Consider the following 11,892-nt stretch of genomic DNA (forward strand, 5'->3'; position numbering starts at 1 on the left):
TAGAAAGCCCAGCTCTTTGCTTTATGTTATGCGTGCCTTGCTAATCTCCTAATCAAGGAAAAATCAATTGTTTGTTGACCCATTCAAATTACATGTTGCGTTCCTAGACAGAGTGATGCAATTGTGTCAGCTAGTGAAAACAAATGGTTAATTTTGCCAACTTCCTCCTTACGGCTGTAGACTCTTTGTATAGACCTCTTGCATATTCTCTGCTAAATTCCTATCCCTATGCTAGTTAATCTCAACCTACCACCTTGAGTTTACCTGAGAAAACTAATCATTAGATGGCAAACTCCCTGCAGGCAGGGTCCTTAACTAGTCTTACTTACCACTGAGTCCCCATCCTCCAGTACAGGGCTGAATAATGAATTTAGTTAACTAACAAACTGATACAATTCCCTTCCTCTTCTAAGATGTGACCAGCCTCTTCTTGTGCTACTACTGATCATACCAACCTTCTTAGAACATTCTGAAACTTGCTCCTGAAAATTACTTTCCTCCCCCAATACCTCTATCTCTTCTTGCTAAGGGGGTTCCATCCTGAAAAAAGTAAATACACATCCATAGATCCTTTATTATGGCTTAAAAATACATCCCTCCTCCAATAATATTACTCCCTTGAATAATATTTCATTTCTACAATTAACACTTAACTGAACTTACTTCTTGTCTTCATATCTTCAAAGAGCCCATGTGACCTTAAACATGGACAACTGGATTTCTGCTTGTATTTAACCCTAATATGCACATTTTTTCTCAATGACAACTAACAGACTTTTCAACACTTTTACTGAAAATATTCAAACAAACAGATAATTTGAAAGAATAATACAATAAAATCTGAATAATCACTCCCTGGATTCAAAAATTATTAACAAATGATTTGATTTACAGACACACACTTTACCATGACTTATATGAAATTAGGTTGCAAACATCATGGCATTTATCCCTAACTAATTCAGCATGCATCTCCTAATATCACTTATAACCTCGCCCATGTGCAAATTTTCCCAATTCTACCAAAATTTGATCTTTTTTATAGCCTTTTTAAAAAAACTAAGATCAAATAAAGCTCCAAACACTGCATTTGGTTGTCTTTAGTCTCTTTTAATCTAGAAAAGTCTCCCCACAGTGATAATGTCTTTTGAAGAGACTAGGCCACATGTCTGGTATCTTCAGGAAAAATACTAAACCCTGTGAATTTGTATGATTATTTCCTCATGGTTCAGTTTAACAGCTTCCACTTTCCCTGTATTTTTCTGTAAATTAGAAGTTAAGCCTAAATAGGTTTTAGATTCAGCTTAAAACGTTCTGGCAACAATATTTCACAAATGGCACTGAAGACTTCATACTGCATCCATCAAGAGGCTCATGACCTCAGGCTATTAGTGACACCGGGTTTGATCACTCAGCTCTTTAAGGTAAATGCCAGATGCAATTAAGAAGTAATCCTTGGGCTTCCCTGGTGGTGCAGTGGTTGAGAGTCCGCCTGCCGATTCAGGGGACACGGGTTCATGCCCCGGTCCGGGAAGATCCCACATGCCGCGGAGCGGCTGGGTCCGTGAGCCATGGCCACTCAGCATGCGCGTCCGGAGCCTGTGCTCCGCAACAGGAGAGGCCACAGCAGTGAAAAAAAAAAAAAAAAAAAGTAATCCTTGAGCACAAGGAGAACACGTTATTCCCCAAAATATTTGTAACTAATGGTTTTAGCACCTGTTGATGATTCTTGCTTGAATCATTTATTTCAATGTGAATTACAAACAGCTAATTCTAGCATTTCTTACACTTACATATTTTGTAAAGAAGAGCTGTCCTTCATCAAGAGTTCCTCCTAATAAGCAAGCCAACCATTTATTTCAATTTATATTATTTTCAGAATCGATTTATTAATATTTTTTTTAATTTAGAGTATCAGGATGGACTCATGGGCTTTATTCAATGTTTTACAGTGTTACAGTCACTCTTGTTGGAGGAGGTCACTGAGAGGATGTGACCACTGGTTGACCCTAGAGTAGGATCCGAACAATCAGAGACTTCCTACCCCCTCCCCTGTCCTTGTGTTAGGCAGGAAGCTAGCCCTGAGCAACAAGAGGTGGTTCGCCCCATAGCCGCCTAATCCTGCTAACAATCTGCCAACCCGGCCCCAAACATGCCCCCATCAGTACTCCAAAACAGTCAGGGGACCAGAAGATCCCCCACTGGCCGACTGGAGGGACCTTCCGCACTCTGGCCCATGTACACACCTCACGCTATCATGTCCATAGATAAACTTTGGCGGCCATTAGGTTCATTAAATGTTCATAAATATTCGACGAATACATACATCTGATTATAACAGACTGAATTATGGGAAGGACATGTGCAGCAGAGCCTCTTGTTATATAACCTGCAGCTGTCAATCAAAACTGTCAATCAACAACCTTGCCTTAAAAACTCTATACCCCAGCCCTCCCGGGCCACTGCCTTCCTTGGCCTGGCCCACCTCTCTCTTGAAGTGTTCTCTCTATTCTCTCCGTATTTTCAATAAACTCTCTTGCAACAGTTAAGACCTCAAATTCTTCTTTGCGTCCTTACCAACAACCGAGGCCCACGGGAGGAGGGGTCTCCAGACCCTCTTCCACTAACACTTGGAATGTATATTTAGGCACTTCCAGGACTCAGTCTTGAGAAAGCAATGTGTTGTTAATAACATCTGGACTGGTTACGTGACTGAACCCCATCAAGGCTTCTATACAGGGATTCCCCCACTTCACATTTACTAAAGACCTGTATTAGTACCCATTTTCACTAACTGAAAGAAATCCAAAGAGGATTTTCGTTTTATGAATAAAATCAAGAAGCGAAAATAGCATTCATTATTCTGCATCGAGCCTCATAGAGACAGCACACACCAGAGCACTGAGAGTGGCACCGCCAAGTTCCCTTTGCAGGAATTACACTCAGCATCTCAGCAGCAAGCCCCCCGTACCTTTAATTGTGTTTGTGAGCATCTGTGCTTTATCCTGATTTATTTTGTGCATCTATTAGCAAGATGTGTCCTAGGGTAATTGCTTCTTCTCTTTACACCATTTCGGCTTACAAAAGGTTTCACGGCAACGCTCCACTTTCAGAGAGTGAGGGAAATCTGAATAAACTTTTAAGATCCTGGTGCGTGGATGCAGAAATCGATTTGCCTTGCAGCCACCTAAGAAAAGCCTTGTACATAAGTTGTCCTGATTATTAAAACTGCCACCTACCAAGTTGGAGTAGTCTGCCTCTTTCTACAGTCTCTCTTTGCCCTCCCTGTACAGGGGCCAGTTGCTAATTTCACCTGACATTGGGAACCAACAACCACTGATATTCAAATTTATCTGAATTTGGCAACTGGGAGGCTCTTCAAGCTAGTTCCTATTTACAGTTACAGTTTACAAATAAGGTTTATACAACCTTATTTGTCTGGGGTCATTTCCTCACTTCCTGGCACAATGAGAGATCCCAGGCTCATCTTATACTTTTTCTGCCCGGACTTAAAATCAGCAAATTCTCCAGAAAGTTTGGTTCCCTTGAGTGGGAAATGGTATTTAGAAACCATAATTTGTGCACTAGATGTGCTCATTGCTGCTGAAGAAACATTGCTTGGAAGTAAGGAGACAGAGTTAGTAAATCTATTTTTAAAATATGTACAGTATATTTTAATATCTGATAGCTTAGCCCCCTTTGCCCTCTTTTTCTGAGTTACCCTAGCTATTCTTGCTTTTTCTATTTCTTCTATATTTAATTTAAAATCAATTTACCTAGTTCCAGAAAATCTTCTTACTGGTCTTCCTATTTAGTCATGTTACATGCTCAAATGCATGTACACACACACACACACACACACACACACACACACACACAAGAATGTGACACATACAATCTTGAGAACTGATCTCTTTATGATGCTGTCACACCATATCCAGAATCATGGAATGTTTTTTCACTTATTTAAGTCTAATATGTCTCATTCATTTAGTTTCTTCTTAAAATTAATAGATTTTAATCACAGATTCAAGGACCTTTTTCTCAGGTCTCACCTTCCTTCAAGCCTATACAACATCAGCCTTGCTGAACAACACTTGTCTCTCTACACACACACACACACACACACACACACACACACACACACACACACACTCCTCCTAAGCTTCAGTGGCTATCCTCCTTTTTCTCTTTCTCTGCCTTTAACCAGATCCCTTTACATCCACTCAGAAAAATGCAGGTGTTTCCCAAATGTCTGCCTCCTAAAGTTTTAATGTAGGTAATTTTGTAACATCCTTCTCTAGTTTTCAGTGTGCTTTCCAGCTCTAGATCTGAATTTCAATTGCATATTGGACATTTTATCCAGGTTAATATTAGAACTTTATGTTAGTGATATGTCCAAAACTGAACCATTCTCCCACCCCCAACCAAACCAGGCCCTCTTCTAGATATTTTTATTTTCTCCTGTTTTGTTTTATACTCTTGGTTTTCAAGATATCCAGATTCCAAAACTCAAAAGCAGCATTTGATAGTCCTTCCACCTTGGCCTCCAAATTCACTGATTTTATGGACTTGCAGATTGACCATCATCTTTGAAATCCATTGCATCACGTTCATTCACACTGCCTCTACTATAGTTTGTATTTCCCATTCTTTACTGAAAAATATTATTTTCAAGTTCCAAGGAAACTATTTAATAATAAAATCCTTTTTCACACATCTAAAGAGGCAATTAAGAAAAGCATCCTAAAATAACATCTTGCAGTTATATGTGTTTTATGTTTTTAACAAACAGATAAAATGAGCTTGAAAAATGTCACATACAAATATGTGTAACAGTGAGATTCTGAGGTGGAGATGATATTGATAGTGAAATGTTGGTAGACAGAAGAGACACCCATATTTATAGATTTACTGTGTAATGAAAAAATTGGCTGTTCAGTTTTCCTTTACAAAAGAATAACTTTCCACGTCACACTGCAAAAGCTTCAAGAGTAGAGATTGCATTTTGTACTAAATATTTGTGCAGTGCTTTTCCCACAACCTCATCAAAGCCACCGTAGACACAGAACCATCTATTCTGTCCTGACCACAGAGCATGAGTGGCTTCTCACAAATGTCCACGTATTGGGTCTGTTCAGAAAATCCTATGGTCCTGGAGAGCTGTGTGATGGCATGGTCACTTGAAGGCCCTTTCAGCACCAGTAAAGAGTCTCTGTGTAAATGGTGCCATTTTCTGTTATTTCTGGCCGCAGCACTCAGTAGTAAAAACTTACCAAAATACAGTCATTTTAAATAATGTACCAAGAATACATATATAGCAGTTGTTTTATGCTAGGTAAAAGGAAACAAACAACATTTCATCTCTACAAATGGAGCATCCCTGTACAGAGGGAGAGACACATGGTGTCAATTCAGACATTCCTATCATTTGTCCCTCTACTACCTATGGAGCCTTGAGCAAATTACATATCTCTCCAAGTTTCAGTTTCCCCAAAAATATAAAAATGATGGTATCACTCATGGAGGGAAAGGACACATCGAAGTGCATGTATCTGACACATCAATAAATGTAGTCCTACTTTTCTTTCCCTCTCTTCCTGATTTAATGAAAAAGTAGCCTTTCCCTACTCCAGCCTGTTAACAATTTCCAAACTGACTCAAAAATATGTTGCTCCAGTTATAATTTAGCATATGGCTACCAAAATGTGTATAAATATTTTCTCTAAATACATGGATTAGGTACAAATGCAATTAATTTCCACCGCTGGAGTTTAAACAAAATATTCAACTACATTATTCTAAGCAAGAAAAATATATATAGATAGATGGATGAGTCATATGTAATTTTATGAAACATACTGATGCAAGTAAAACCTCTAGTTTTTCTTTAATATGAAGGTGCATATTGAGGCATTCCATTGCATCTTTCAGAAAAGCAGGATAACGTTCCTATGATCTCTGCTAAAATTCTCCTCTCCATTTAGATTTATACACGGCCCAAGAAATAAATCTTGCAGTCCTGACCCCAGCTGCGGAGGCTCCAAGGACAGTCCAGAAGACATTTATCCTAAACACTAACTGAAGTTCTCCCACTGCCCTCTCTATGCCTAGGAATGGAAAGAAAAAGGAAATCAACACCTCTATATTTTCCAGAATGCAGTCCCAGAATAACTGCATCATACATAAATTAAAAACCTTTAATTTTATGGGAGAATTAGAAAAGCACAAAATCAATTTTCCACAATGTAAGTTTGCTATTTAACAAGAGTCTAACAAAACAACAAAAAAATTCCCCAATATTTTCTTGAAAATCTAAAAAGCTACAGGAAAAAGCAGAACTACTAAAAGTTGGCAATAGCTGGGTTATATATATGTATTCTACATGTCAAAACTTAATAATAAAAAGAAGAGTGATGACAGACATTTATGTAAGACTTCCTAAATATGTAATTAGTTTCTGGTACATTCAGAAATCAAACTATTACTTAAATTTTATTTAATAATTATTGTTCTCAAAGTCATGATGTAGTAAAAGTAATTGCCCTCATTGTCACTAATGTGAAAGTTTGTTGCCACTGTCAATTACCGAAGTTTATTAAAACGTCACACCGAATTATGAAAATAGGATTTTAAAGGTATTTATGCATGTCACTAGAAGTAGCAAATGATAATAATAATGAAACAATTAGAAAATAATAACAGCAACTTCAGACCAGTAAGGAATTTTTTAAATTAATTTTTAATTTCTTTCGGAGCTCCATAAACAACTTGAAGAATACATTTTCAACATTACCTCAGTTTTTCATACACAAAATAGAATTTTCTTAATGGCAATGTGATAAAAGAAGTGAAGAAAATAGCTGTATTTTTTAAAGTCACAGCTAATCATCATTTAAAAATAAAATTTTGAAAAGTCAGAGAGGAGAATAAATTAATTAAATTGTAAGTAAAATATTTTCAATTTCCTTTTTAGCATGTAAACAATTCTAAATACCCACTTCACTTCTCTTCTACTTCCAGTGTAGAGTTTTATTCGATTTGATGCACTGTATAATTAGTGCTTACAATATCTGTAAAAAGTAAGCAAAGCATTTGCTTTAGTCAAATGCTTTCAAGAATGTAACAGATACAGGAGCTTTTCCACACACTTCTTGCTAGCTGCTTTAAAAAAATGACTGTTTTAGTTAAGAAACAATTATTCATATAGCATGCGATTTTTCTAACTAGGAAAATATAATTTTTTTGTATATCAAATGTATGTGCATTCTTTTTCTATTCCATTATTTTCACATTCTGATAGCATCATTGTTTTGCACAAATTTGGTAGCTCTTTTAACCACTAGCCTTTCATAAAAATTAGAGAAAATAAACTATCTTTTTTTAAAAAGGCAACATATCTTTTGTAATTGAGTGCCTTTATAAAATATGTGTTTGAAACTTTTCCCCCTTATATCTAACACCACCACAGTGTGGCTGCTTGAGGCACACTAAGAAAAAAATCAGTGTGCTACTTGCTTGCTTATAATCATGTAAGGATAAAAATAAGAAATAATTAAATGTTTACTTTTAATGATTAAAATTTCACCATTTAAAAATTCTTGGACAGACCACACACTCAAGACAGAACCCCAGGTAGGTTTTTTTTTTCTCTACAATGTTCAAGACTGGGACAAAAAATGTAAAGTTAATTCAGTAATACAGGATTTTTCAAAATGTCCAAATTTTGGCATCCCCTAGAAAAGTTCTAGCAAATTCAGCAGGTTGTTTAAAATTTGTGACTATTTCTTTGTTGCATTCAGATAATAAAATACTTAAGGTCAGTTAGTGGTCCAGAAGCCAATTTAATCTTATGTGTCTTCTTTCCCTCATCCTCTACCTTCACCCCAAACCCTCTCTCCCAGCGAAACATTTTTTATTTCCTCTCAGTAAGCAGTAAAAAGTAGTTTGCATGATTAAGTTCATCAGAATCAGGGTGGGCTGCTTACTGAATTTAAGAACAATATTATTTTTCCATGAGAAAACAGTAGGCGGTGCTAATTCTAGGATACCACATTCAAAGATTTAAACCAAAACACTCACAGACCAGGTGACCAGTTTTTTAAAGAGTTGTGGAATTTCCAATATAATTCATGGAGGAGGAAATTTCAAAATTTCAATGTAATAGAAATTTAACATAAGTATGTAATATAATGGACAATGAATATTCCATGAAAACCTACTATGACTAAAGGTTCTTAACATGATCTTTATTTAGAGAATACTTGCACAACTAAATATCTATTCCCACTTGAAATCCTATGAACATCTTCTTCCACCCCATTATGGTTTTAATCTCATTTGGAAACATCACACAGTACCGTCTACATTCTTAAGACACCAATCTTAAGACACAATTACCTCCATCTTAGGGAAGCAAGTGCTCCTCTTAATGAAAATTCTGGTATTATTACTCAAGTTTTTCTTTCTCACTCACTGTCTCTCTCTTCTAAAAGAACAAATGACTTACAGTGCATACACCCTGCAAAGAAATATTATACACATGCATTGTCTTGCATTTTTAAATAAATGAGCATATCTACTTACAAAATTATTATGATAAAAATGATTTAAAAAACACAGAATGTCGCAAGGGGCTTTTAAAATGTTTTTGCTGGCCGTTTAAATCATACGAAAGACTGCATTTTAGTAGAGTGCTCACCACAGCAATAAAATCAAAATTTACAGCTGCGTTACATAATATTTGTGTCAAATCTTTGAACTATGCCCTTCAGGATATCAAGTCTGGTGTATACATGCAACAGGGCTTTCTAAACAGAGAAAAGCTACCCTGGGTACAAAAGTAACTCACACTGCTACTTCCGAAGACCTCTGAAATGAGAGAGTGCATTGTGAATTTAGAAATATATAGCTTTCTAAATATTGCAATAAATTTTAATCTTCTGCAGATAAATGATCACTTGCACTCCTTTTTCACCACAAAGAGTAAAGAAATACAGGCATAAAACTTCATTCCACCAACTGAGCTTGCAGACTTAAATATTTGCTTGAAAATCCATAGTGTATGTTATTAACATGTTTGTTATGGGCCCTTTTGTATATTGGATTTAGTTTTTATGCCTAGTTTTATAACCTACAAGAAAACTTAATCTGAGAAGTAAAAGTTATTTCACTTGCCTTATATTTATTTTAACAGAATCCAAATTATACAAAGCTTCAGAATCAAATCATTTAAATAATGGCCTCTAGACAACACAAAATTTATTTGGCCAACAAGTTTTCCAGCAGATTCTGTCACTGTGTTAAATACAGAAAAGGCTTTTTATTACCAACTGTGGTACATCTCCAAAAAGTAGTACCAGATTACACTGGAAATGTCACAGGACAATCATAAAATACCATAAACTCTATAGAATACATTCAGCACTGAGTACTGTGCAATGCTATCAACACACCGAAATCTATTACCACCATCACCAACCCCTAGTCCTGTCCTGTGGCCGGTTCTCAGGGTAAAAAAAACCTTTGTCACCACCATGAAGTGGTTAAAAAGAGGGAAAACACATTGTCCCTTTAACACTCAACCTTATGGGTGTAGTCTCATTCATGCAAACTAACAGTTTCGTCCTCAACATTAAACGCAACTGACCATCACAGAAAGTAACTATCTCCCCCCACCCTGGAAGGCGCCAGGCACTTAAAACTAAAGCAACACAACAGGGAAAGAAAAAATCCAAAGACGGCACCGCTAAAAAGCCAAACCCTTCGGAACCGGCAAAACAGGCTGGGAAAGACCTACTGCGTTGTTTACTCGATGCAAACAGGAGGCGCGGGAGTTGAGCTTGCGGGGGCCGCTGCCATCCTCAGGGATCTGGAAAGGTCTCAAGCTCCCGGGCCCCGTGGCTAGAAGGCAGCCCCTTCGGAAGATGCCGCCCCTGCCGCTTCTCTCCCCCAGTCTCCCGCGCGCACGTAGGGGCCGCCCCGGCCGGCCCGAGGCGCATCCTCGACCCTCGACCCTCCTGCTCTGCAAGTGGCCCTCGGTGAACTTACAGGGCCCGCCGGCTTCCGCGTCCCCGGCCGGCGACGCCCGGGGCGCACGACGCCGCCCGCTGCGGAGACGACCTGGGCGCAGCCGAGGGAGGGACGGTATTTTGCGCACATCCAAAAACCAGCCCGAGGCCGGGGGCTGACTTTGGCTTCCCCTAGCTCCCTGCACGGCTTTCCCCACCCCGAGCTGCCCGGAGCCGCGAGCGCGCACACACGCGCACAAACACACAAAACACACACACGCACATACACACACAGAGATTTCTTTGCCAGGACCAGTGTTGCCATTGCAAACCCGGGAAACGCCTCCAAGGGGACCAAGTACCTGCTCTCTGCGAGCTGCTCAGCTGTTCACTTCATCCTCCGTTGACAAGGAAACCAAACCGCACTTCATTTTTTTTTTTTTCCAGAAAAACCTTCCACTGCCATCATTTGAAAATTGATTTACGGGGAGGGGAGGGGGAGGAAGAAAGGATAATATAGATATAGATATCAGGATATCTTTCATAAGATTATCTCGGTTTTTAAAAAAAGTCAGATGTGCAAAAGTCATAGTTAATTTAAAGGAGGAAAAAAGTATTCGCTTAAAAATAATCCCAGTAACCAGCTGCAAGAAAAGTTTCATGTTATCAATGGGTATCAAAAACAGGAGGGAAAAAAACGAATTTGTTCTCCCCGGCTTCCAAAAAGGGCACAAAAATAGAAAATTCATGTCTTTGCTCAGTGGTTTGTACCAGTACTGCAAAACCACAAACTTATAAACACTGCCGTAAAATCCCACCTATACAAAAATCTTATCAGAAAAAGAGTATGCCAAAAAAAGAGTTAGAAACATGCTTTTTATTTTTACAAAGGAAAAAAAAATAGGCACCATACTTCACATCGCTTTTTCCTTCAAACCAGTTGCATATCTTGCTGGACTTGGGAGTCGCTCCCAGCGGGCATAGTCGCCGCGGACTCCCAGACACAGCGCCTTGTCTACAGAACCATTGCATGCTAGAAAAACTTGGATTCAGGAAAAGGCTCAAAACCATGCTCCTCCAGCTTTCCCAAATATAAACAGTAATCAAAGAAGTGGGAAAAAAAAAAGAAGAAGAAAAAAAAAAAAGGGGGGACCAAAAAAAAAGAATAGGACAAGAATGCCACTGAGAAGGTACTCACCGAGAGGGAGTAAAATGTTGGAATAAAAATGAGATTTAGGATAAAATACAGTATGGCGGTGGAAGAAGGAATGAAGCGCGTTTTTTTCTCTCAGTCTCTGCCTCAGGCACTGACACGTGACTCGCAACCAGGCTGACTTGCAGGCAGCCGGGAAGGACCGAGGCTGCGAGAGGGGAAGCCCCACGGAGCCCAACTCCAGCAGACCAGGCGGCGGCGGCGGCGGCGGCGGCGGGGAGCCCGGCGCCTGCGAGCGGCAGCACCAGGGGCGGCAGCAGCTGCAGCTCCCGGCGAGGCTTCCTCCGCTGTGAGCCCAGACGAGCAGGTGCCCCTCACGCTGTGGCTGAGCACACGCACACGCACACGCAAGACAGGCAGGGCGCCGGCGAGAGGGGGAGCCGAGCGGGGCTGGGCTGGAGGCGCGCAGCTGCCGCTGGTACTGCTGCTATTGCTGCTGCTGCTGCTGAGGCTCCTGCCGCGGTCGCCGCCTCCGATGGGGAGCGCGTGTTCTGGGGCAGCTCGGGGGATGCTGATCAAACGCCTAGGGGGAAGTGAACAACTTGCTGCTCACCTCAAACTTGTTGTTGCTTGCCACTTCCTTGTGTATTCATCTATTTTTCATCTCAGCGTAGTTACCTGGGGAGAGATCCCATCCCTTTCTCTCCCGAAGTTTCACTAATAAAGCCC

At 39.6% G+C, this 11,892-nt stretch overlaps 1 protein-coding gene across 9 annotated transcripts in view; it reads right to left on the minus strand.

The window, feature by feature from the left end:
- Nucleotides 1–11,582, minus strand: part of RALYL (RALY RNA binding protein like) — an 829,152-nt gene extending 817,570 nt beyond the window's left edge. For 4 of the 9 annotated variants that reach the window (XM_029223112.1, XM_029223114.1, XM_029223108.1 and 1 more), the window contains exon 1: nucleotides 11,209–11,576. The gene's annotated coding sequence lies outside the window, so the exon portion shown is untranslated. Of the gene's footprint in view, nucleotides 1–10,372 lie in introns of all 9 variants that reach the window. The other 5 variants (XM_029223116.1, XM_029223111.1, XM_029223110.1 and 2 more) reach the window with 3 other exon arrangements.
- Nucleotides 11,583–11,892: the final 310 nt, after the last annotated feature.

This window comes from Monodon monoceros, unplaced genomic scaffold (genome assembly GCF_005190385.1).
Source record: "Monodon monoceros isolate NGI ecotype Baffin Bay Population unplaced genomic scaffold, NGI_Narwhal_1 Super_Scaffold_14, whole genome shotgun sequence".
Classification (NCBI taxonomy): Eukaryota; Metazoa; Chordata; class Mammalia; order Artiodactyla; family Monodontidae; genus Monodon; species Monodon monoceros.